The 27,595-nt window shown below is 47.3% G+C and overlaps 1 long non-coding RNA gene across 5 annotated transcripts; it reads left to right on the top strand.

Moving 5' to 3' along the window:
* The first annotated feature begins 345 nt into the window (after positions 1-345).
* On the top strand, positions 346-27,595 carry LOC127566997 (uncharacterized). 5 transcript variants are annotated; one of them, XR_007955825.1, is made up of 12 exons: positions 346-767; positions 7,889-8,045; positions 10,091-10,248; positions 15,215-15,301; positions 17,883-18,049; positions 18,903-19,074; positions 19,174-19,243; positions 23,392-24,973; positions 25,838-25,924; positions 26,080-26,250; positions 26,402-26,569; positions 26,735-27,595. It is a non-coding gene; the product is annotated as an uncharacterized LOC127566997 (long non-coding RNA). The 5 variants fall into 5 exon arrangements; XR_007955828.1 differs by lacking the exon at positions 23,392-24,973 and adding an exon at positions 23,251-23,372; XR_007955824.1 differs by having other exon boundaries at positions 23,251-24,973.

Raw genomic sequence — 27,595 nt, 5'->3', positions numbered from 1 at the left:
CCGCCACATCTGTCCTGCAATGTGACAACCTGATCTGCACAGAACACTTCAAAGGTGGTCGAACGATAATTTCATGCAGTGCAATATGACTCGCCAACTTTTACAATCAGCGTCCTGACCGATGAAGGCAAGCAGGCCCTACGTATTCTTTACCACCATATGTCGTCCTGACCACCCTGTCTAATTGTCTTGCCACTTTCACGGCTGGCGTGGGGATATCAACAGTACCACTGGGGCCTGGACAGGAGCTCACCCCTCCCTGAGCTGATCCCTCCATGGGGAGAGACCGATAGAGACGGAACGTGCCTGGACGATAGACCCACCCTGTTCCCTGTATCTGAGCAACCAGCGCACAGCCCCGCCCCTTGCTGCTCACCCTGGCGATATTTTATCTTGCATGACACAGGCGTTGCTCGGCTCGAGCTGAGGTGGGGCAGCGGCCGTCCGCCTGCTGATCGGCAGTCACATGACCCACCATACGTCAACGAAGGGTGTTTGAGCTGCTCAGCCGCTATTGGTGACAGCAAATGTCAATCATTGAGTATAACCACGAGCGCAGGCATACCTGGCGAGTGGGCGTTACCGCCCCCCATGCAGACCCCGCCTCCCGCTCACTCCCCACACTTGCGTTCAAACTCGAACAAACTTCAGAGCAAATGTCCCGCTTTTTTAAAAAAATATTTCCAGTTCCCTCCGAGGCAAGTTCAGACCGTTGGTGAAGCGGTTTCTCCACGGATGCGTGAAGCGTCTTCTTGCTTCCGGAGCTGGTGAGTTGTCTGATTTATTGATGAGAGGCAGGAGGAGGCCGCTCCGCCCGCCGGTTACATGCCGGTTCCCAGGGGAGATATCCCATAAGTCCCGTCCCCTCATTTCCCCACGTGTCGATCCTCTCCCACTTTTAAAACCTTGCTCCGCTCCCAACACTGACCGGTCATTTACAGCTGCAAGTACCGGCCGCCCCTATTTTTGATTGGAAGGAAGCTGAAACCAATTGTGATCGTCCCCCCACATCCCCAGGCGGGTTGTGGGAAAAGTGTCACCGACCATTCATTTTCTCCGGCTGTTTCGACATTTTCCTCTTTCAGTGGTCGCGGTCTGAAACTTCCATGGAACAGGAGAGGCCCAGGTGGGGAAAACCGCAGAGCAGCGAGGGAAAGGTCTGGTGGTTGTAGGAAGGATTTTCATTGGGTGGTCGGTCTTAACGGTCTTCCTCCGTGCTGTCAGAGTTTTGCAATTAGCTATTCGCCGCAAACTACGTCTGCAGATTGAGATATTGAGTCTGTGCAGTGGAGATAAGGAGTAGTGAGCGTGAGGCATGCAGGGATGAGGGAGAGATGTCTACCCCTGGCAGAAACTGCACTGTAGGACAGGGTTCATAATAAATAGTAATGGCTGGAGTAGACCTCCTTTTGAAATCTGGCGATATCATTTTTCCTGTAGATTTTCATATCTAATTGGCAAAGGTGGTCGCGGAGTAATTCAGGCAATGTATTCTGGATGCGTATTCTGAGAGCAATGTGTTGAAGAACGAAACAGGGAGCAGGGAATTCACCTGTCCACCTAGACAGCTTCTCCCTGTGTTTCCCCTACCCACCCAATCTGGCGCCATCTGCATATCAGCTGCTGATAAAATTGGCGAGTTCCGCACGGGTGCAGGAAGCGACACTAATGCAGTCTTCAATGTAGCAGAGAAAGAATCGAGAGTGGTGCCCAGGTAGATTTGGAACATGGACTGCTCCATCGAAAAGGCTGGCTTAACTGGGGCCTATGAAGTGTCCATGACTACATCTTTGATTTGAAGAAAGTGGGAGCAGCCAAAAGAGACATTGTTGTGCTTTAGTTGTTGTAAAAGCAAGAGTCTGTACATGTAGTGAGAGAGCAATGTTGCAATATAAAAGACCCGTGACTGTCGTGATGAAAGACAAAACCATCGTGTATATACAGCGAAAAATTAAGAAAGCTAACAAAATGTCGCATTTGGATTCTCAATCTCGGTGAGATTTGATGCTTTACAGGGGTAACCTGGTCGCAGGTATATGGGAAGTCACCACGTAGATTTCCCTCCAGGTCACACACCAGGCAGAAATCACCATTATTTCTGCAACTTTTGGGTCAAAATTCCAAACTCCCTTTAAAAACAGCATCGTTACCATATGTACACTATTGGTTGGAGTTGGCACTCACAAAACCTGCTCAAGGACAATCCTAGCCAGTTTCAAAATGATCAGTGAAAGCAGCCTCCTGTCGTCGAATCGGTGAGTACATCCGATTTATTTAACAGACGCAGGAGGAGGGCGCTCAACCCATCGGGTCCACGCTGACTTCCAGGGAAGGGATCCAACTACCTGTGTCCCCATCGATATTACCCCACATGAAACCCGCTCACCTTCAAGCCGTTTCTCTGCACCCTTGCATCAAGTCATTTACAACAGCCTACTTTTGTAACTCGAGAGTAAACTCGAGAATCCCTCATTTCCGGGACAGTTGTGGGGGAAATATCAGCATTGACCAGCATGTCCGAGAGTCCCCGAGCCATGTCTGTTTGTGCAGAGAGCGGCCCCTGTGGGTCTGCTGCCTCCCACTCGCAACGACTCACATTTTCACCAGTCGTTTCTGCACATTGCTCCTTCAGTCGCAGAGACCCGGAACTCTGCGGGAACAGGAGAGGCGCTGAAGTGCAAAGGGCAGGACTGCAGGGAAAGGTGAGCGGGATGGAGCCTGTGGGGTAGGTACAGGAGGGTCTGTCATTGGGTGGTTGACCTGAACACCCTAATTTTGTGTTGATCGGTTTCTGCGATTAATTCAGTGTAAACAACATCTGCAGAGCGAGGTGTGGAATCTGTGCTGTGGAGGTGAAAAGTAGTGATGGTAAACATCAGTGGGTGAGTGGGTGATTTCAGTTCCCCTTACAGGAGCTGCACTGTAGGACACTGTTCATGTTTGCACATGTTCTGTTTTGTCCGAAAGGTTCTTGTGGAATCCTGGGCAATTGCCACCACACCCCACCCCCACAACAATGGTTCGGGCAGAATGAGAAGCCCCTCCGGCAGTCTGTAACTATTTTAAAAATGAAATATTTTGAGAGGTATTTACTTTGGAGAAGGTCGTGGAAGCTAGGGAACTAAGAGTAGAAAAGGATGTTGTCTTGGAACATATCCCCATTACAGAACAGGAGGTTCTGACAGTCTAAATGCACATGAGGTTGAATAAGTCCCGGAGACGTGACCAAGTGTATCCTCGGGCAAACGAGCGAAAAATTATTGGGACCCTGACAGAGGTACTTGTGTCGTCTTTAGCCATGGATGAGGTATCAGACGACTGAAGGATGGTAATATTGTGCCTTTATTTAAGAAGGACTACGAGGACAAAACGGGGAAAAGAGGCTGATGAATCAAACACTAGTGGTGGAAAGGTTACAGGAGGGAATTCTGAAAGGCAGGATATATCTGCACAGGGACAGTCAGCGCGGCTTTCTGCATGGCAAATCGTGTCTCAAAAATTGGTCGAGATTTTTGACGAAGTGACCAAGAGGATTGACGAGGGAAAAGCTGCAGGCATTGTTTATATGGACTTTAACAAGGCCTTTGAGATGGTCCGTCATGGTAGGCTAGTCCGGAATGTAAGATCGCATGGGTGTTTAAGGTGAGCTTGCCAACTCGAAAGAGAACTCCTTCGACCCATTCACGTCAGGCAGTGACTTCTAGAGCTGTCTCTCTAGTTGGATGTGGGGTTGCTTCTTGAGTTCATCTTAGATTTCACCAGCTGCCAATGTACAACCTGTGTTTGACATTCCTACTGTGAGAAATAGGTTTGTCCATTTCTCTGGGTGGATTAAAATCTCTGAACCTGAATTAAGTTTTGCAGCAGGAGTTTCAAAGCAAACAACTCACTATCGAATATTTCAGTCTGATTGTGATGCTCACTGTTTGTTCCAGTCTTGCTTGTTTTTGTATGTTTATTAGTAGTTCTGTACTAATGGGCACAGCATCCTGGGCAGAATGGCCTGTCCAGTGCTGTACTGCTCGAATGTTTCAGCATGTGTGTATTGCTTGAAGACTGTCATTTATTGCCCTTGAGAAGGTTTTGAGAGCTCCCAACCCCACCTATTGCGGTACATGCGGTGTTGTTTGCGGAGGGAGTTGACCCCAAAACGCAGAAAGAATGGCGATATATTCGCAAGTCTGGATGGTGTGTGACCTGGAGTGAAACCTGCAGGTGATGCCAGCTCATGCGCTCGGTGACCTCGTCATCCCTGGGAGGTTGTAACAAAACTTTCTTACTTTTATACTTCACATCCTTGTAAAAGAGGCCAACATTCTATTATATGTCCTGATTATTTGCTGTACATGCATGATAGATTGGTGTTCCACACACAAGGAACCTGGGTCCCTTTGTACTGCAACATTTTATCTGCAATCTTGTTTTCTCATCGTTGTTTCCAAAGTGGATAACCTCACATTTTAGAAACATAGAAACATAGAAAAACCTACAGTACAATTTAGGGCCTTCGGTCCACAAAGCTGTGCCGAACATTTCCCTGCCCTAGAAATTACTAGGCTTACCCATAGCGCTCTATTTTTCTCAGCTGCATGAACCTATACAACAGTCTCTTAAAAGACCCTATCGTATCCGCCTCCACAGCCGTTGCCGGCAGTCCATTCCACGCATTCAGCACTCTGAGTAAAAAACTTACCCCTGACATCTCCTCTATACCCACTACCCAGCACCTTAAACCTATGTCTTCTTGTGGCCACCATTTCAGCCCTGTGGAAAAGCCGCTGACTATCCACCCGATCTATGCCTCTCATCATATTATATACCTCTATCAGGTCCCCTGCCATCCTCCGTCGCTCCAAGGAGAAAAGGCCGAGTTCCCTCAACCTGCTTTCATTAGGCATGCTCCGCATTCCAGGCAGCATCCTTGGAAATCTCCTCTGCACCCTTTCTAAGGCTTCCACATCCTTCCTCTAGGGAGACCACCAGAACTGAGCACAGTACTCCAAATGGGGTCTGACCAGGGACCTATATAGCTGCAACAATACCTCCCGGCTCCTAAATTCAATTCCCCGATTGATGAAGGACAATACACCATGTGCCTTCTTAACCACAGAGTCAACCTGCGCTGCCACTTTGAGAGTCCTATGGACTCGGACCCCAAGTTCCCTATGATTCTACACACTGCCAAGAGTCCTACCATTAATACTATATTCTGCCTTCATATTTGACCTCCCAAAATGAACCCGATTATGCACTGATATTGTCGCATGGCATCTCTGATTACTTTATGGAGGTCATGTATCTATTTCCAGTGAAGGTCTTGGTCACCTGATTTGAATGTTGCAGTCCTGGACTTCAGTAGGGAGTGAATATCACCGATCATCCATGGTTTCCGGTTTGGGAGCACACTGATTATCCTCTTTGCTACCCAGTCGGCACCATAACATCGACCGGTGGGCCTGACTTCAATTGTAGGGAAGTTTCTGGAAGGAAATCTGAAGGACAAGATCAACCATCACTTGGATAGTCAAGGCTTGATATGGAATAGTCAGCACGGTTTTGTGCGTGCGACGTCATGTCTGACGAAACTTTTGGAGTTTTTCGAAGGGGTAACTGAGGAGATAGATGAAGGTAGCACAGTGTATGTTGTCTACATGGACCATACTAAGGCCGTTGACAAGGTCCCATATTTCAGGCTGATCTGAAAGTTTAGGTCGCATGAGATTCAGAGGGAGCCAGCGAGATTGACACAGAATTGGCTCTATGATTGGAAGGAGAGGTTGACTGTTGAAGGACGATTCTCCGATTGGAGCTGTGTGACTAGTGGGGTGCCCTGTGTCAGTGTTGGGACCTCCGTTATTTGTTATATATGTAAATGATTTGGATATGAATGTACATGGCACGATTAGCAAGTTTGCTGATGATACTAAATTAGGGGGTCTCGTTGATAGTGAAGCGGGTTACAGTGAATTACACAGAGATATTAATCATTTGGAAAGAAGGGCTGAGAAATGGCAAATGGGTTTCAATTTATGTAAGTGTGAGGCAATGGATTTTGAAAATTCACACCACGATAGACCTTATACAGTGAATGGCAGTGCACTGACGAGTGCTGCGGAACAGAGGGACCTGGGAGTACAAGTGAATAGTTTGCCGGAAGTTGCTGCGCAAGTAGACAGGGTGACGAAGAAGTCGTTGAGCATGTTGGCCTTCATCAGTTAGAGCATCGAACATAGTAGAAGGAACACCAAGTTGCAGTTATATAGTTGTGGTGAGGCCCCACTTGGGGTATTGTATACAATTTTGGTCACCCTGTTAAAAGAAAAACACTGTCATGCTGAAGAGGGTGCAGAAGAGATTTACGAGGATGCTCCCTGAACTGGAGGGTCTGAGTTATAGGGAGAGGTTTTCCACGCTGGATCTTTATTCCTTGCAGCGAGGATGAATGAGGGGTGACCTCATAGAAGTTTATAAAATCGTGAGGGGTATGGATAAGGTGGACGGTCTTTTCCCATGGGTTGGGGGTCCAAAACTAGAGGGTACAGATACAAGACAATGGAGGAGAGATTTAAAAGAGACCTGAAAGATAATTTCTTCACACAGAGGGTACCTGGAATGAGCTGCCAGAGGAAATGTTCAAGGCGGGTACAAATGCAACATTTAAGAGGTATTTGGATTGTTACATGGAGGGGAGGGGCTTGGAGGGTTATGTGCCGAACGCGGGCAACTGGGACTTGCAGGGAGGATGTTGTAGTGGGAATGGACCAGTTAGGCAGAAGGGCTGTTTCCACGCTGTGTTATTCTATGACTAATAAATGAGCTGTTGGGTGCTTGCAACCTTAGTTATATCCCTGGAGTTCAATATTCTAACCGTATTTGGAAATCCCCCCTCACTAACACCTGCCTGTGAGATGCAGGAGATTAGAAATAACATTAGAAATTGTTTTCAGCCATTCTGACAATGGGTCTTGGATCTGAAACATGAACTTTGTTCTTCTCCTCACATATGTTCTTTACCTGATGAATGCTTCTTGAATTTTTGATTTTTTAAAATTACATTTACCTGGGAGTAGTTTCTCTCCAGGGAAATGGACTCATGTGGCAGTGCTCATTTCGAGACAGTTAATGGGAGCAGTAAAGAAATCACAGCGCTTCCCATTAAGTTATCCTGCCACCAAATTGCATATTATTCCTGGAAAGGTGCTCATTATAATTGTTTCTGACAAGAATGATCCCAGGAATGAAAAGCTAAACACATGAGGAGAGTTTGATGGCTCTGGGCCTGTATTCGATAGACTTTAGGAGGATGGGGAGGAGGCGCTTATTTAATTTAAACCTAACAAATACTGAAATGCCTGGACAGAGTGGAGGTGGAGAGGATGTTTCCATCAGTGGGAGAGCCTAGGATCCGAGGGCACAACCTCAGAACAAAGGACTTACTTATAAAAACTGAGATGAGGAGGAATTTCTTCAGCCAAAGGGAAGTTAATCTGTGAAATTCGTTGCCACAGAGGGCGGCGAGGTACACGTCATGAGGTACATTTAAGGCAGAGATTAATCGGTGCTTGATTGGTCAGTTTAACGGTTACAGTGAGAAGGCGGAGAACAGGGTGAAATAATCATCAGCCATAATTGAATGGCGGAGCAGACTGAATGAGCCGAATGGCCTAATTCTGCTCCTATGTCCTGTTGTGAACTAAACGATGATTCATTCATATCCCATTTCAGGTGTTCTGAAGTGAGGACAATCATACAGTCGTTCACTGTGATCATTATATTTGTATTCAGGTTTTGAATTTCATTGAGTTTTGCTTTCAGGAACGCTGACCAGAAATGTTTTGTTCTCCTTTGTATTGCTAACGTGCTTCATTATCTGTTCTGTTAAAATTAGATCTGCGGTGAGAGACTGATTGAAGAAAGCCCAGAATTGGAAGTAAACAGTAGCTGAAGACTCGGAGGCACCAACAAGTGAACCAGCCCCAGGACTCAGAGCGTCAACTATAGAGAAACCTTCAACGTTTCCATCAAGTCAGCCAGGGGAAAGTATGGTGAGTCTCATTTAATCAAACACTGGTCCTTTAGATCTGTACAAAGGAAGGCAAAAAATAGTTGGGGTGAGACTGAGTGTGGCCAGAAGTGTCAGGTTAATGCCTTTTGCGGACCCAGTTTCAAGTGTGGTAATGTCCTGTCAGCAGCCCAGCTCTGAAAAACTGCATTTCCTTACAGTGTTTCCTCATTGAAACGCCTTGCATTTTTAAGCAGATTTTGATCAATTGTTCTGATATTTCCTCGTGTGACAGTGTTACATCACAACCATGCCCAATTAAAAGTTCCCCCATATTTAGATGTGACAAGTGCAGTCCTACTGTGGTAATTGGAAAGAAAATAAGGAATTACCATGAGTTGCAACAACTGGTCATTGGTTCCTGTGGCTTCTGGAAGCTGCAATTAAATGCAAGTACAATGTTGGTCATTGGCAGTGGGAGCTTGCTGTATATTCCACAGGAAGTACCTCTGGTGCAGTGTCATACATCCTTTCAACGAGGGCCCACTGACAAGCCGTTGGCTGTATTTATGTGAGTAATGTTTGAAAAAAAAACACTGTTGTTTTTACCAAATAACAACAAAAACAGTGGCAGAAGGCGGAGCCTCTTGGTCACTTTACTTCCAGGTTGTCTGTCATATACAGGTTGTGCTCTTGCCCTGACCATGATGTTTTTGACCGTGCAGAACAGGATAAAGGATGGGGGAAAAAGCCCTTCCTGTGGTAGAAGCACTGGTGTAAGTAATTCGGTGAAAGCACATCTGTGAAATGGTGGATGAAAAGGATCCCAGTGTTTTAGTGGAGGAAGGCCTGGGGACTACATCTTGTGTGGATTCACATTAAGAACTCATTAAAGATAAGTGGAACAATGTTCGAGCTCAGCCAGCGTGAAATTTCTCCTGCCCAATAACATAACCACAAGTTGAGGAACACTGAGCAGTGGAGCACAGGGGATGGGTGCAAGTCAATGCATCCCAGGTACAATTTGCGGCTAGCTCAGAAACAGACTATCTGCGCACAGAATTCCTGTGGCTAATGAGAGAATACCGTCCGAAACATGTCCTCAATATCCAGTGTGTACTGATCTACGTATATCTCCCCACAGACTGTCTGTGCTTACTGGACAGAACCTCCAGTCCAGTTCCCAGTCCCCAAAATTCAGCACCCTGCACTTATCCAAAATAAATTCCATTTACCATTCCTTGGCCCACTTACTCAGTTGATCAAGATTCCCCCTGTAATTTTGACAACCTCTTTCATTGTTCACTATCGCACCTATTTTAGCGTTATTTGCAAACGAACTTACCATGCCATGTACATTCCTGTCTAAATCGTTGATATTTATGACAAACAATAGGCCCAGCACTCACCACAGAGTCACATCTCTGATCATCGGCCTCCAGTCCGAGAAACAACCATTCATCCTCACCCTCTGTTTACATAAGAAGAGAGTTTGATGGCTCTGGGCCTGTACTCGATGGAGTTCAGAAGGATTAGGGGGAGGGATTTTATTTAAACCCACCGAATACTGAGAAACCTGGATTGAGTGGACGTGGAGCGGACGTTACCATCAGAGAGGATCCTGAATCTGAGGGGACAACCTTAGAATAACGGAACTGAGAGGAATTACTTCAGCCAAAGGGTGGTTAATCTGTGGAATTTGTTGCCACAAAGGACAGTGGGGGACGTCATTGTTGTATGTATGGCAGAAGTTGATAGGTTCTTGGCTACTGAGGAGCTCAAGGTTTATAAGGAGAAGGCAGGACAATGGGATTGAAAAACTCAGTCATAATTGAATGGTGGACCAGACTCGAAGGGCTGAATGGCCTAATTCTGCTCCTTTATCTTAAGGCATCCATTCTGAACTCAATGATGACTCCTTCATATCCTATGTCGAGTGTTGTGAAGTGAGAGGGACAATTGTATATTCGTTCACTGAGATCATTATATTTGTATTCAACATTGAAATTTCAGTGTTTTGTTTTTAAGAACACTGACCAGAGATATTTTGTTCTCCTTTGTATTACAAACCTGCTCTGTTAAAATTAGTACTGCAGTGAGAGACAGATAGGAAAAAATCTCACAGCTGGAAGTCAACAGCAGCTGAAGACTCGGGAACAGCAACAAGTGAAGCAGCCCGAGAACTGAGAGAAGCAACTGGAGCGAACCCTTCTGATCAGAGTTTCCATCAATTGAGAGAAAGCTTGGTGAGTCTCATTTACTCAGACACTGGTCCTTTGGACGTTACAGATCTGTACAAAGGAAAGCAGAGATAGTTGGCGTGAGACTGAATATGCCCAGAAGTGCCAGTTTACGCCTTTGGCAGACCCCGTTTCAGTCATTCCAGGTGCGGTAACAACGCAGCTCTTTAAAACTTTCAAATTCCCTCCAAAAGTGTTCCTCGTTTCAATGCCTTGCATCTTTTGAAATTGTTCTTGGTCAGTTGTTCTGGAATTTGGGCGTGCATTTGTGTTGTCATAACCATCTCAAAATGCATTGAAAATTTTCCCCATTTTAATACGCCTCAAATGCAGTCATACTGTAGTAATTGCAAAAATAGGTTATTGCCATGACGTGCAATAACTTATCATCGATTCTCTGGATACTGAAAGCTGGAAGTGTATGTTCTGGCAATGTTAGTTGTTAGCTGTGGCAGTTTGCAATGGATTCCACAGGAACTGCCTCCTGGTGCAGTATCATACATCCTTTCAACGAGGGCCCACTGACGTAGCACTGAACTGTATTTGTGTGAACGACGGTAGGAAATAGCCAGCACTTGAAAGTGGAAGCAGGCAGAGTCTGTTGGTCACTACATTTCCAGGTTGTGTGTCACAGAATGGTTCTACTCTGACTGCTGTTTTTGGGTCTTTCAGTGAGGGGGCGAGTCATAACTGAAGGGTAGAAGCCCTTGCTGAGGTACAAACACTGGTGTAAGTGATTCTGTTTAACACCATCTCTGTGTCGAGGTGGAGAAGAAGGATCCCAGTGTTTTAATGGAGGAAGGCCTGGCGGCAAAACTGACTGGATTTGCATTGAGAACTCTTCAAAGAAAAGTGTAACAATGTTAGTGGTCATCTCAAGTTAATGTTTTCCTGCCCAATCTTGTACCCCCAAGTTGAGGAATGCTGAGCGGTAGAGCATAGGGGATGGATCAAGTTAATGGATCCCAGATAAAACTGTCGGCTGGCTGAGAAACAGACAGTCTGTGCACAGTCTGTCCCTGGGTAACGGACAGAATGCCATACGAAAAATATCCACAATTTCCAGTGTGCCCTGTCCTCTTATCTCTCTCCCTTCAGACTTCCGCGGTTACTGAAGAGAATACCACAGGGAGAGTGCCTGCGTCTGCAGTGTGGTGGGAGAAAGAGCAGACAGTGTCCGTGGCATGGCATACATGTCAAGTGTATCAGAGGTGAAGGTTGTGAAACATTGAGCACACATCTTGCTCAGTGTGGGCTGGACCAGAACGCACGGAGCTGAGCTGGGGCCAGCAGTCTGTTGGTAAAGTGGAGAAGAAAGCATAGGCACCCAGCACTCCTCCAGAGCCTTATAGAGAGAGCCCAGAGATAGGTAGCTGAAGTCTGAATGCGGCAAAAACCTGGCCAGCTAAAACTCGTGGTAACAATTGATTAGTAGTCTAGTGCCGTGTTCTCCATATCGGTAACATTGGTCCTGTCTACAGGAGGCAATGTGTCAAGATGGCAACAATTGTCATAAAAGATCCCCACCATCCGGCAATGCCATTTTTCTCACAGCTAACTCTCACTCTCTCACTGCCACTCCCAGGCCGTGAGGACTGGGACCTCTCTGCCCTGTGCCATGTACTCCTCGGAAGGAGCGTCCCAATTAAGTCCACCTTCCTTTCCCATGTGTCTGAGCAGCACCCCGTGTGGGCCGAAATGAGGTCCTTTGCAGAGGGTGCAGACCCTGGTCTGGGCTCAGGGTGATTATCCCTGTGACACGGTCCCATTCCCACAGCTCCTGGCGATTGAAGGGAAGCAGGAAGTGAACAGTTTTGCCCAGACGTGGAGGGTGTACCATGGAAGTGAGGAGTTCGAGGGAATTTTGGCCGTTCCCCGGCTCCACACTGAACCCACCTCAGGGTTGGGGGGGGGGACTGAGGGCTCTGTGCCACTGACCCATCAGGGGAAGGTGCTCATCAGGAGAAGGTACTGTGGGGAGGTGCGGTTCCGGGACTGAACCTTGTTCAAGTCGTGTTCAGTGCTGGATGTCTCATTTGGCTCCCTCTAGGTGGTTGTCTGTCTGTCACAGCGTTAATGTGTTTGTGACTGTTTAAAGTGTTCAATTTTATATGAAGAACATCAGCGAGGAACAAATCACAACCCCACAGAGGATCAGTTGACGTTCGCCCTCTGGCAAACAATGACCATTAAAGGCAGGAAGTGCAGCAACAAGTTGTGGGCTCCTGTTGTTGCCCATTGGCCCAGGAGCTGGTGTCCCCGGGGCTGCTGCGGCACCGTCCGCACCGCAAGTGTCCACTCAGGGCAGTGGGCTCGGTGCTGCTTTAGAGAAGGTCAGATGTCCCTGTTCACACAATCCCAGGCCGGCAGTGCACAGAGTCTGGATCTGGGGGAATGAAGCAGCGGCGGGAAGGAGAAGGGATGGTTTCCCATCACTGAGGAGTGGGGCAGCGGCGTTGTTGCCCAACTGGTGCTGTCTACCACTGATCTCTGACCGTCTCTCTCCGGGATTTTTTGTCGGGGAACATGGAACATGGAACAGTGCAGGGACAGAATCTTCGGTCCACTATGTCTGTGCTGTATCATGATGCCCATCCGAACTAATCCCATCAGCCGGCACATGGTCTATATCCCTTTATTCCTGTCTGTTCATGTAACTGGCTGAATGGTTCTGAAACGTTGCTGTCGGATTTGCTTCCAACACTTCCCCCGGCAGCGCGTCCGAAGCACCGACTTCCCTTTGTGTCCAAAACCTGATTCGTACATCTCCTTTAAACATTCCCCGCCACATAAAACCTTTGTCCTGTGGTATTTGAATTTCCCACCCTGCGGAAGTGACTCTGACCATCTACTCTATACACACCTCTCATAATTGTATAGGCTTCTGTCAGGTTCCCTTCCCCTTCCGTCGCTCCAGAGAAAACAATCCAAGTCTTCCAACCTCTACTTTTCGCTAAAACTCGTTGATCTTAACAACATCCCGGTGAACCTCTTCTGCACCCTCTCCAAAGCACCCGCACCCTTCCTGTAATGCGGCAAACAGAAATGAAAACTGTGCTCCAACTGTGGCCGAACCAAGGATTTATAAAGCTGCAGCGTGACTTCCCGACATTCATACTCCACGGCGCGACTGATGTTGGCATGTGTGCCGTGCGCCTCCTTCACTATCTTACCTACCTGTCTTACCACTTTCTAGGAGCTATGGACTGGCACCTCCGGTCACTCTGTACATCAATGCTCCGAAGGGTCCTGTCCATTTTCTGTATATTTTCCTCTTGTGTTTTCCCTCCCAGAGTGTGCACCTCACACTTGTTCAGGTTAAATTCGATCTGACACGCCTATGCCCAGTTTTCCAACTGGTCTCTATCCTGCTGAATCCTTTGACAACCTTCCTCACTATCCACATCTGTGCCAGATTCTGTGTTGTCTACAATCTTACTGTTCATCCCACTTCTAACGAGAATATTTTAAAATTCGTTCCTTGTTCTTTTATGACTCAGCTGCAAGAGGTATTCGCAAACAAAGGAGGCTCCGTAAACATATTAAAGGTTATAAAGGCACTACTTTATTATGATGACAGGAAAACTACTCAGAAACCACTTCAAAAACCACAGAAGAACAAAATACAAAGAATACTGATCAACCAGTCAGTGACGTGATCACCAGGAGAGAACCCGTGTCAGACAGCTGTTTCCACTGTTCTCTCTCTGTCTCTGTGTGTCTGTCTCTGTGTGCCTGTCTCTGTCTGTCTCTCCCTCTCTGGTTGGAGACTCCCAAGTCGGATGATGAGGTGTTTCTCCAACATGCGTCTGGCCTCAACGTGGCGGTAGAGGAGGCCATGGATAGACATGTCAGTAGGGCAGTGGTATGTAGAATGGGAGTGGCTGGTCACCAGTAAGTCCTTGTTTTTGCGGCGACCGTAGTGAAGGTGCTTGACGAAATGGTCACCAACTCTGCGTCGGGTCTCACCGATGTAGAGGAGGCAGCACCGATGCAGTAAATGACACCAGTAGATTTGCAGGTGAAGCCCAGCCTCACCTGGAAGGACTGTCTGTCGTCCTGAATGCTGGTGAGGGAGGAGGTGTTGGGAGAGGTGTATCACTCAGTGCGGTTACAGAGATAATTGTCTTTCCTCCTTTTTTCAGTAAACGGGGTTTCCCTTCCATCATCAATGCAGCCCTCACCTGCATTTACTCCATTTCCCTACATCTGCCGTCACATATCCCTCCTGATATCACAGGGACTGGGTTCCCTTGTTCTACCCTACCACCTCACAAGCCTTTGCATCCAACACATCATTCTCCGCAACTTCCGCCATCTCCAACGGGATCCCACGACAGGCACGTCTTCCCCTCCTTCCTCTTCGTATTCCGCAGGGATCGTTCTCTTCGCGACTCTGTTGTCCACTTGTACCTCCCAACCAAACACCGCCCCACCCCCAGCACATAACATCAGCACAAGTGTTGTAAAGAACCAGTTGCGACTGAGTAATTTGTAGAGATCAGTGATGAGAGGAATCGACGTTTCATGGCCAACAAAATGGTTTCAGCCTACGCTGCTGGAACAGGCGTCCACTGCTCAACATAGCACTACTGGTGGCAGGAGGACCGAAGCGGCGGGCGCTGTCTGTTCAGCCGCTCCAACCTGCCCGACAGTTCCGATGACTCACAAACCGGTTTTACACCGTAACCCCGGTCCAGGGCAGCAGGATTAGTTCTTGAAACTCGACTGACAGGAATACCGCGACGATCAGATTCCCCGGAGAGTACAGGGACGGGGTGTAATCCAGGAATAGTGCGGTTTTAGGCATTGTGTGACTGGGGCTGGATGGGCGCAGGCGGATCAGGCCGTGTCATGACCCAAGTGGGTGGGGCCACGTTATTTGGAATGCGTGGCTCGGTTCACCAAGTATCGTTCTCCTTTTCACCTTATTTAATGTCTGACCCTGCTGTTAATTCTGTGTTTAACATAGAGCACCAGAATCTAACACCTGTCCCTAAAATGGCTGAAGGAGCGGGCAGGGGAGGCGTTCCAGTGAGCTCAACAGGAAAGTGCACGGGTATGTTGGAGAATTCTTTTAAATTATAAATATCGCATTGACTGTGGGGTCGGATTTAATTCAGGAATAGGAATTCACAAAGGATTTGTGAAGGGACCGAGCAGAGAGATGGGAGACACTTACCATCTATGGAGGTGGCACCGTCACATGTGGAAGAGGTACAATTACTGTTTGATTCATGATACTTATTGAGGATTCGTATTAAAACAGTGAGAGACTCCAGAGATTTGCTGAGGAGCGGGGTGACCCAGCAAGCAGAAGGTAACCCAGAGCAGAGCGGTGCTGATGGGCAGGTTGAACAGTAACAGGAGAGTAAGAGTGATGGGTTTCTACTTTCATGGGAATAAACAGTGTCTTCTCCAAGCACAGGTCCCAGTGGATATTCTATGTTCCTGGAGACAGGAAAAAGGAGGCTTCAACGGTTCGGACCATCTCTGGGAAGGGAAGTAGGAAGAAATATAGCCGTGGTTGGAAGCAGTACCAAGTATGATGGGCTGAATGTCCGCCTTCTCTACCATCTCCTTTGACCTGACTCAATAAAGTCATCATAACGTAATTGATATATTGACAGAAGGAGATATATGACCCTGCATCCAGAGGATAGAGTTTGTGTCTGAATCAGACTCGCAGCAGGATGGTCCCGAGATGGTTTGATCTGTCACAGGACGTTGTGAAGAGGGCAGGTTTAATAATAGCTTCCGACAGACCAACGGAATACTTGCCCAGCAAAAGAATCATGAGGGTACAAAAGAAACAAGTAACTTTCACTGCCAAGCACTCTAAAGTCCTTGGACACATCAGTTGAGGGCACTCGAGAGTTGGCCAAGAAAGTAAAATGTGGTTTCTTAAAGGAAGAGAGATGTGGAGAGTTTAAATGTAGTAAGGGATGAAGTGACCTGGTGATTAATGTACTGAGTTTGTATCCAGATCAGCGAAACGTTCGAATCCCACTATAACGCTTGAATATAAAGCAAAGTGATAAAATAAAACTGTAGCAAACTATCAGTGTTAGTTCTGGTGAATACGCAACGGCTGGATTGTCGTCAGAACGTTTGCAATGCTGTGCAGCGCAAAGCTGCCATCGCCCCCCATATGCCTGTCTCCAGACCCTCTAAACGACAAATGCCCTTTATCCTTACACTATTACCCCTGTTCCTGCTAGCGGGTAGATGAGGTATATCCTTCTGAATCCATTCTGTTTCTGTCAGAATTCTGTAGGTTTATCTGAACTACCCTCGCATTTTTATAAACGCGAATTCCTATAAGCCTTATTGGCTCAATTTATCTTCGCACATCAGTCCTGCCATCCCAGAAATCAGTCTGGTGAACTATTACTGAACTGTGTCCATAGCAAGAAATTCTTCCTCGGATAAGGAGACCAAAACTGCAAACAATACTCATGGCGCTGTCTCAACAGGACCCTGCATAATTTCCGCAAGACATCCATGTTCCTGCACTTGGATCCTCTCGCTCTGGTGGCCAGCACACCATTGGCCTTCTTTGTTGCCTGCAGCTCTTGCATGATTACCTTCATCGACTGATGAATATAGACTCCATGGTCTCACTGCATCTCCCTTTTCAGAGAGCACCATTCAGATCATCCGCCTTCCCGTTATTGCTACCAAAGTGGACAAAGTCATGTTTGTTATCCACATTATATCTGCCATGTATTTCTTAACTTCCTCAACCAGTTAAAATCAACCGGCAGCATCTCCCCATCCTCTTCAAGGATCACGTCCACATCCAGAATTTGGTCTTCCACGAACTTAGATATGTTGTAGTTAATTTCATCATTAAAATCATTAATATTCATTTTAAATAACTGGGGTCCTGTCAGAAATTCCGGTGGTGCCCCACTAGTCACTGCCTACCATTTGGAAAACGACCCATTCATTATGTCCTGTCGACCAACCGAAGCCAATGTACATCTTCTCCCCAAGCCCATGTACTTTGCCTGCTAATCTCTAATGTGGGATCTTACTGAACATCCAAATGCACTACATTATTTGGTCCCTTTTTATCTCTTCTGCTGGTGGAATCCTCAAAACATTACAGTGGATTCAGTCAGCATGATTTCCGTTTTACAAATCATTGTCGAATTTGTCCAACCCTTTCAGTTTTCTCCTTCTACAGCTTCTACCATCTTCTCGAATTATCCACACCACTGACGTCAGACTAACCAGTACACTATCTTGAATTTTCGCTCTGCCTTTTCTTTTAGAGAATTACTTCCCAAACCATTAAAAACCACCTCTACCTCGACGGATTCTGCGGCCACTTCCTGTAGCACCTTTCGCCAGTTGAAGGAACATTGCTTAACTGGGTCAATGCAGGTGGAATTAGTGAGAAGCGAGTGACACCAAAGTTGATTCAGGAGGGTCTGGGATGCTTCAGATGAAATGCCTTTGTTCGGTACAGACAATGTGGAGCAGTGAAACCCCACAGACGCTGTGACTGTGTGTGCTTCGGATTGTGTTTGGAGACGTGGCGCACTGCAGCCCCGTCTGTTAGTTCCAGAGAGAATGTTGCTGCCCAATAGGAGGTTAACAATATCTTTAGTTTTCTCCATTTTCCTTCACAGGTCCGGACTCGGAGATCACCGAGCTCCTGGCAGATTGGAACGATTTCAAGCTGCTGCAGTTGACGGACTTCTACCGGGACAGGCTGCAACAGGCGATGGAAGGAGGGGTGCACGGAGTCAACTTGGCGTTAACGTACGAGAATCAGCTCAGTAGTCGGGAACATCGGGTGAGTGAGAGGGAGAGAGACTGAGTTTGGGTTATTCACATATCACGGGACTGATGGGATGCCGGAAATCAGAGCCATCGGATGTTAAAGTAGGAAAACAAACAACATGTTTACAACAGATGGAGGTGAAGCCGGTAAAGTTTGTATGAGCTTAAAATTAAAGAGTTTACGTGGAAATATGACGGAAACTTGGGTTTGGGAAGATCGCGTAGTACAACAGCAGGATGTCAGTAAGAACCGGAACAGCAGCTGAGGGTGCCACAGGGCCTCGAGTGTTATGGATGGAGATGATTGTGTCATAATTTGAAACTGTAAACGGTGTGAAACGTGGAATACTGCAATATTGTAATCATATGATGGTACAATAACTGAATAAACCTCCTTTGGAAAAGGAAAAAGAATGAAGTATTGTCCTTTAGCCAGTAATCCGCTGTCTTGTTGGACACCCGCGGACTGAGGAGATGAATCACATCATCTTTTCTGTAGCTTCTCTGAGACTGCCCACTCTCTTAGAAATATCCTCCCAACTTCTTTCTTCATGTGTGATCATAATTTTCTGAATTTTGTGAGACACTCTCAAACCCCGTGAGGTATTATTTTGCAGCATTTAAGGATTTGGAGTCATGTCAACAAAGTGGTCGCAGACCAGCCAGGATCTCATTCACTGGGGGAACAGGCAGGAGGGTGAATGTCCCTCCCCGCGGTCTGATCCCAGAATGTACAGTCCATGTTCACACAGGATCAACATCCATTCTGGTGGCTGTTCAGTGTGAGCCCGTCACGGCACAGCACTTATTCTCATTCTTTGTGCGATTCTGTCAGTCATCAACACATTCATTGTTACCCTTCGCAGAAAGTTACCGAGCTCGCTGATAAGGGAGAGCGGGCGGACAGTTCCAAACTCCTCCTGAACCTGGTGACGGAGAAAGGCCCCCGGGCCCGGAGGTTGATGTGGGAAACTTTTGTGAAAATGCGGAATGGGGTCCCAAAGTTGGACAAAATACTGAAAGAAATACAGGAATATGGTGAGATAGTATCAGATATGATTTCAATTTTGAATACAAACATTGCATGCTTTACAAATTTACACATTCTATTTCCTCAAATTGTTCATATTGAAACAGGTTGTGTTCCGTACGTACGATCGGGCAAACTTCGCTCAAGGTTTACGGGAGGTGCCCAGTGAGCTGAAAGGTAAGGGAAAAAACGGCTCCTTCCACTAACGGTTGATGTTTGTGTTGCACCATCAAATTGATGAGCCACGGGTGTTTGATCAGGTAAATGCTGGTACTGTGACACAGCACATGGTAGAACACGTGGAAAAGAAACTGCTGAAGGGAGACCATCCAAGGGGCATGATCATGAGGACTGAGGCAGAGAGCTGGGGAGCTTGAGGAAAGGGATCACGCCTCTCTGGGACATTTAGCTACAGCTTCCTCCTGCAGGATCAGAGCGATTGATGTTGGGGACGGACAAGGGGGCGGATCTGGAGGAGGGAGTAACTGAGAAATTTCACACAAAAAATAAACTTCTCCCCAACCCCCATCCTAAACGGCCCTCACTTTAAATCATTTTTCTAAACTCCCTCGGTTCCTTCGGGGCCGCATTTCTTAGTGTCGGGAGTCTGTGGAAGTTCAGGTCACGGACTAACAGTAACAGATTCCCTTTAGGTTGAAGAGCAGGTAACACCCAGCTAATGTGTTCAACCCCCAAACAGCAAATGAACTCCACTGTGTTTATTTTTGCAGACCCTCAGTGTAAACAATGCCACCGTTATCCAGTTTAATTTACAGCTCAATAATCCTTGGAATTCCATCAGGAGACAGAGTTGGTGAGCGTGAGATGGGGGACAACATCCTGAGCCCAGTCCACAGAAGCTGAAATGCATGTGTGCCGCTGGTGTGTGATAGAAACTGGGGCAGTAGTGCAAGGGCTGTGAATTAGTGCGGACAAACCAAGTGTTGTGGGGCTGGGGAGAAGAAGGTCCAAGGAAAGGCTTGTAAAAATCTGCAAATCACCGTGCGATGAACCAAATCCGGACAGTCTGGCAGGAATTAAACGCAAGGTGTCTGTATAAATGGAATTCTGTGCAGTGCGTAAGCTAAAGTGTTTGGAAGGCTTCATATTTGCATAATGTGTTGGAATACTGCACATCACAAGTAACCAAGGTGAGAGCAAAGTTTAAGATGCAGACATTGACAGGTGGGACCCGGAGGGAACGACATAGACTGCAAAATTTAGTCTTGCAGTAGGCCATGTTCTGTCTGATTATCCGAAGGTGTTGAACAAAAACACAAGAATCCTGCCAGAAACCTTCGTCATCCGCTCTCATTTCCAATAACCAAGTCCAGAGATGCTACCTTCCTTCTTGGACATGAAACATACTGATAAAGTAGTTTAGCAACTCATCCTAATCAATGCAGCTTCTGTTATTGCTGCTCCAGTCCACATTTGGACATTGAAATCCCTCACTTTTACTCCATCATGGATTTGGTACATATCTACAATCCGCCTGCAAGCTTGTTCTTCATTGTCTTCCCCGTTGCTTGCCGAGAGTACATACACGGCAGTTTAAATCCGTCATGGTCGCTTCTGAATGCAAAAAAGATTTTCCCCGACGTCATTGAAGAAAATCCTCCCTATCACCACCGTATTCTCTTGAATAACTATTTCCAAAATTCCTGCTTCCTTATTCCCTTGTCTTGCCTTAATGCATTGAATGGATGAGCACTGAGAAACCGTGACTGCCGTTTTTTCGCCAAGTCACTGCAGTTGTCTCCATAGCTTCAAGCTCTCTAAGTTGATGACATAAATGTAAACACGTTTGGCTGGGTCCTGATACACGATAACGACTAATACAGTTGTACCAAGATCCTGATACATTGCTAAACCGCATATATACCTGGCAGCCTCCAGATACCCGAAGTTCACATACCTGTGGCAGGCTTCTGATGTACAGTGCAATCCCACACACCTCTGGGAGGGCACTGACACACGATGTACTTAATGCTTGATCCCATTTATTATGATCCGAATTATCGGTGTCTGCGCGTCGATTTCAGTTCAGTTATCCTTTATTTCACCTCATAATTCTGCTGTTGAAAAGTCTCCTAATTATTTTGGCTTGTTTGCTTCTAATGTTACAAATTTCATTTAAAATATTCCAACGTGTGCCCAGACTCTTGGTCAAACACAATACACCAGGCTTCCCTCGACCTAATTTCTCTCTTCACTTTCAGCAGGAAATTTAGTGCATGATTCAGTGGCTGTCGAGTTAAATGAAATACACCAGGGAAATTATCTCAGTCCTGTTATTCTTGACAAATCTAAATCCAACATCCCAGACCATGTTCTGTATAGTCTAATAAAGTGGAGTCTGTCAAGAGTTTGGTGGGGTGGGGGTTGTGATTGTGTCCGCATTTAGATTCTAGGAAGTTGAATGGCACGACTTCAGGGGAGGTGTGGAAATACGGGAGGCGCAGCATGGCTGAATTGGAGGCTCTTGGAGGTGCCCGCTGGAGCAGGGGACAGCGACACGGTGAACGTGTAATAGTTCATGAACTGGAATTTAGATTTGTTTTGGAACAGGATAATATTGGATTGGTGGCCAAAGTAGGGAGAAGCGTGGGGTTACTGGGTGAACGGGACTTGTTGAGAGTTAGGGGACGGTCACCAGCGCTTCAGACAAGATGAAGGTTGAGGGAAGGAGACCGACACCAAGGACAGAGCACCCCAAAAGGAAGGAATGGAATGATTAGGTGGTCTAAGCACCAGGGACGGGGCAGGACGGACGAATTACGGAAGAAACTGGACGGGTCTCACACTAAGGGGGATACGCTATCAGGAACACAGATCAAATGGAAAACTCAGTGAAAAAGATCCATTGTCTCTTCCTCTTCCAGTGCCCCGAAGACCCATCTCACCAAACCTCTCACTGATACTGTCCCAGTAGAACACCTGCCTTTTCACAGTGCACCAGATAATCTGCCCAAGAGATGAACCACCGGAAATATGATGTCAGCACCAGACGCATACCCTTCCCTCTCCATTCACCATTCAGAAGGGACCGTTAACATTGAATCATCTTCGTTCAGCATCTTTCCTGTTCTTTTACCTCTTCCCTTCCAACAATTCAGGGGAACAAACGCCTTCTTGGTGAAGAAGGGATTCACTTGCACTTATTTCTCTCACGACGTGACCTCCGCTACAAACGGAGAGTGGTGACCACATTACATCATGACTCTTCCTCTCCGCCCTCTTTCGGTTAATGAAGGTGACTCTGAACTTTCAGTTGTATTCTACTTCAATTTTCCATCGCACACCTACTCTGTCACCTCTGACTTTAGCCTTCCACACAACCCCAGCTTGAGACAAAGAACAGCTCCTCGTCTCCCCATATGGCATACGATAGCCTTCTGAGCTCAACATTGTACACAGCACTTCCAGATACCCAGTCTCTTCAGTCTATGCCAGATCTTTTCTTCTGATGACAGGTCGTCAACCTGGAATATTCACTCAGTTGCTTTGTCCTTTCTCCTTCGACGCTGCACTGTCGATTTATCCCTACTATTGACACGCGTACAGTCCCACCTGGTCCTCTTTCAGCGATGTACCTCATCCAGTCTCTCCACCGGTCTCCCATCTGTGTGTCCGAAGACACGCTGGTTTTCCAGCTTACAATTTGAATGAAACTATGAGACCAGTAACGTTAAAATCTCGCTCTCGCTCTCGCTCTCACCCTCAACAGACTTTGCCAGATCTGCTGAGTATTTCAACCACATTCCGTTTCAACTTTGAAACGGTAACAGTGTGATTGTGTTTATTCGTTAACAGTTTCAAAAATCCCCAATGTAGGTGTTCCATTATCAATACTAGTGTTGTCCCCATGTGTCCCACATTAAAAGAAATATGGTTGTGGGGTTGTCGTGAGAGTGGGTAATAAAGGTCAGATAGGAATCAGTGAACCATCAGGGGAACGTTCACCTTCACAGCAATTAATGTCCAAGTGTGAGGGCGTGACTTTTTTCAGCCATTGCTCACGTTCGACTCGTGAGTATCTAACCGTTTAAATTCCTGCGCTATGAACCATTTGTGATCTGACTTAATTCAAGAGCACTTGATTAATTCGTGTTATCTCAAATACTGAGTTTTGACTTGTGCCATCTGACATTTTGACTATTTACTGCCTGTTCCCATGGAAGATGTTCAACAGAAACACAAGGAGACTCTGCGGGCACAGAGTGAAACACTGAGAGTGAACACGATCCTGATGAGGGAGAAGGTGAAGGTTTTCCAGCTGGTTGACCTATACGCTGAGCTCACGGTAATTTCTACTGTTCTAGATCGGAGACTTGTTGTACATGAGCTGCGGGCAAGAGGCCTAGAACATGAGGAGTGAAGAAAGAAACATCTCCGGGGAGAGTTGGAAAAAATCCGGACTGATCAATTGTACAAAAGCTGCTTTTCCCGGAGTAAATCCAAATCTGGGTGTTCAGCAGCAGTGGCCGGAGTCCCGGGGATCGGGTAAACAACAATGGTGCAAAAGATTGTTTATGACTGGGACACAGGGAAAATATACCAACACCTCCAGTTTGTCTTCAGTTTCAAATTCCGGGATTTAAACTCCATTAAATGCAGAATAAACCTGAGGGAACTGATTCTGGATCAGTATCCTTACTGTGGGAATATTCTGGGCGAGGTCTGGGATTGCTGTTTATATTTGATGGTTTGGATGAATTAAAGCACAGAATCGATTTTTCTGACAGTCGGAGAGACACAGAACCTCAGCATATGTGTCTAGATCCCAAGTGGTGGTGTGAAGTGTCTGAAACTGTGTACAGTTTAATCCAGCACAAGCTGCTCCCAGGGTGTTCAGTGCTGGTGACCACCCGTCCCACTGCGTTACATTTATTGGAAAAGGCGGAGATCAGTGTCTGGGCTGAAATCCTGGGATTTGTTGGTGAGGAACGGAAGGAATATTTCCACAGTTTTTTGAAGATCAGACGGTGGCAGCAGCTGTTTTCAAACACGTGGAGGAGAACGAGATCCTGTACACCATGAGCTACAACCCCTCCTACTGCTGGATCCTCGGTCTGGCACTGGGTCCCTTCTTCACACAAAGACACAGGGACCTGCAGCAATTCCCCAAGACCATCACCCAACTATATTCCTACTATATTTACAACATCCTGAAAAACCACAGCCGTGAGATTGAAAGCCCCCTTGATGTGTTACTGCGGGCGGGTCAGATGGCCTTCACAGGAGTGTCCAAGAAGAAGATTGTGTTTACAGATAAAGATTTGATCAACTACAATCTTCAGCCTTTCCAGTTCCTGTCCGGGTTCCTGGTGGAACATTTGGAGAGAGAGGATTGTGCCCGGAGCGTGGTGTACACATTCCCACACCTCACCATCCAAGAGTTTGTAGCCGCAATCGCACAATTCCTGACTCCAGATTGCAGCGATATACTGAAACTCCTCACTGAAGCCCAGAGCATGGAGGATGGACGATTCGATATATTTCTTCGTTTTGTTGCTGGTCTTTCGTACCCAGTGTCAACTCGGGGGCTGGAGGAGTTTCTTGGTCCATTACCCTATCAAACAATTTTCGATTGATTGACTGAGTGAAGGAGGAGGTGAAACGTTAGGTTGGAAACACAGTGAGTCTAACGGGTAAAAGGAGCCTCCTAAACACACTACACTACCTGTTTGAGTCTCAGAACCGTGGACTGGCTCAGACCGCACTGGGATCTGTGGAAACACTTTCATTCAATGAATTGCGACTGACCCCGATTGACTGCGCCGTCCTGTCTCATGTCATTGCATCTCATGATGCAATAAATCATCTCAATCTAGAGCGCTGCCACATTCAATGTGAAGGGCTCCAGCGGCTGGGACCCAAGCTGCACAAATGACGGGTGTAGGGGTAACTGTTAATATGCTTTTATTTTTCTAAATTGTAAAACTTACCCGATCTGCATTGTGCGTGTGACTCCATCCCCCACCTTACCTTCCCGGTGCAACACTCTCCTCCATCTGTTCCCTCGGAAGGAATCTCTCCCCTCACCCTCCCCCAGCACGTCCACCTTCCTCCAGCCCACATCCCTGGCAGGTCCACACTCCCTCCCACTATCCCTGGCACGGCCACACATCCTCCCCCACCACCGGCACGTCCACTCACCCTCCCTCCCCAATTCCGAGCCCGGCCTCTCTCACTCTCCCCCAACCCCGGCCAGGCCACACTCCCACCACCGGCACGTCCACTCTCCCTTCCTCCCTCATCACCGGTCCGGCCTCTCACTCTCCCTCCTCCACACCCGGCCGGCCAATCATTCTGCCCCCACCACCGGCACGTCCAATCACACTAACTCCCCCATCCCCAGCCGGGAATCTCTCTCTCCCCCCTCCCACCACCTGACCGGCCATTGTCACTCTCCTCTGTCGCAGCCACCCTCCTTGCCCCTTCAGTGTAACGCTCCCTCTCCCTCCTCAGTTGTAGTTTTGTTTCTAACACGCTGCTTGTGGGTGACCACCCCGCCCCCCACCCCACCCAGGCACTCTCCCTCGTTCTCACACACACATTGGGACTGAAGGGGGAGAGTTTACATAGCACTTTATTGGATAAATTACTGACATTCCGAGAGTGACCGGGAGCTGGGCTCTGAGGGGTGTAATTAGTAAGTAATTTCCTGAAGTGCCTCATATAATATCCGAGTTATATCCTGTTATGTCAGACTCTGACTGGACCCCGGTTGTGAATCAGTTTGTTCCTCACTCTGTCTGTGTTTAGACTGGGGCGTAGTGACCTGGGAGATTCGGGAGTGAAACTGGTGTCTGCGGCTCTGAGGGACCCGGAGTGTAAAATACAGAAACTGCGGTAAGTCCCACACTGTGAGGGGTTGTGTTTGCAGTCACTGGGTGTCTGACACTGAACATTAATGTGGTCAGTATTTGTGCTACTGATAAACCCTGGGGATTTGCACCTTATCCTGTCTCTCTGTGTCCCTCACCCTCATTCTCCCTCACCTCCAGGCTGGAGGGGAACCGTATCACAGATTTTGGTGCCAAGGATATCGCCTGCGCTCTCAGGACAAACCGCTCACTGACAGGGCTGGACCTGAGTTACAACAACCTGGGAGATTCTGGAGTGAAACTGGTGTCAGCGGCACTGGCGGACCCGGAGTGTAAAATACAGACACTGGGGTAAGTCCCAGACTGTACAAGGTTGTGTTTACAGTCACTGGGTGTCTGACACTGAACATTAATGTGGTCAGTAATTGTGTTACTGATAAAAGCTGGGGATTTTCACCGTCTCCTGTCTCTTTGTGTCACTCACCTTCTCTCTCATCTCCAGGCTGAGGGATGTCAGTCTCACAGATTCTGGTGCCGAGGATCTCGACTCCGCTCTCAACACAAACCGCTTACTGACGGTTCTGGACCTGGAATCAAACTCCCTCACAGACCGATCTGTCCCCTTCCTCAGCCGCCTCATCTTGACCCTACCGAGTCTGTAGCAGATCGTGTGAGTGTTTGTGTTCATGTTTAATGTGATAAAATATCAGTGAATCCGCGAACTTTTCTGCTGACAATTCTCTGTAAGTATTGTTGAAACATAAACCCTAGTCCCCAGTTACTGACACTGATGTGTCATCTGTTTATTCCCTCTTTATTCTTCACTCTGTTTCAGGCTGTGGGGAATCAGTTCAGTTCAGATGGATGGAATCAGCTGGAGTCTCTGCAGGGAACAAGACCCGGACTGATTGTGAAGCTGTGACCGTCCCAATGTAAAGACATCCCCGCCCGCGGAATGGGAATAGTTTTGACGGTTTCCGCCCTCCCCTTTAAATGCGGGCGCTCCCGATTTAAATCCCAACGGCCATAACGGTTCCCAGCTGGAGCAGAGCGCTTGCCTCCTCCGGCTGTGAAATCAGGGGAAGTCCTGCTGACACGTGACCCGACCGCTTACGCAGATATCCGGGGCAGGATGCCACCTAGTGGGGGCCTGTGTAATTACAGAGACAGGAAGTTCCCAGGAGAGACTGGGACACCAGTGATCGCATTCATTGTCACATTCAGTGTCCCAGCTGGGGCTTAACCTGGGGCCCCAGCAATGGCTTTGTTTCCTGGGGAGTTACTCACTCTGGGACACCAGTAATGCCATTGAGTGACACGGAGGAAATTAGCCGGGTTAGGGACATTTCTCTCCACGTTGCTGAGGGGGTAGGGGTGGTAATTTTCCTCCAGACAACATCCTGTGTATATAGCAGTGATAATTTGTAAAATACCTCAAAAGATAACCCTGGACCTGCAGCGTTCTCGGACACGGCCCTGAAGTGTGATTATGATCATACTGTTCTTAATTTGAGTGAAGACAGAGAACATACAGCAACTCCTGGTGCGGAATGACGTTGATAAAAGGGGCTGATTGTTCAACCTGCCGCTCAATGTCTCTTGTCTGTTAATTGTCGCGAATGGCAATGAAGTGCAAGCAGCTTATTTTACCCGCACCTCAGAAAGTTACTCAGTGTTTAGTTTATAATCGACAAAG

The sequence above is a fragment of the Pristis pectinata genome, chromosome X (genome assembly GCF_009764475.1).
Source record: "Pristis pectinata isolate sPriPec2 chromosome X, sPriPec2.1.pri, whole genome shotgun sequence".
Classification (NCBI taxonomy): Eukaryota; Metazoa; Chordata; class Chondrichthyes; order Rhinopristiformes; family Pristidae; genus Pristis; species Pristis pectinata.
The sequence above is the reverse complement of the archived record's forward strand: the minus strand, read 5'-3'. Positions and strand labels throughout refer to the sequence as shown.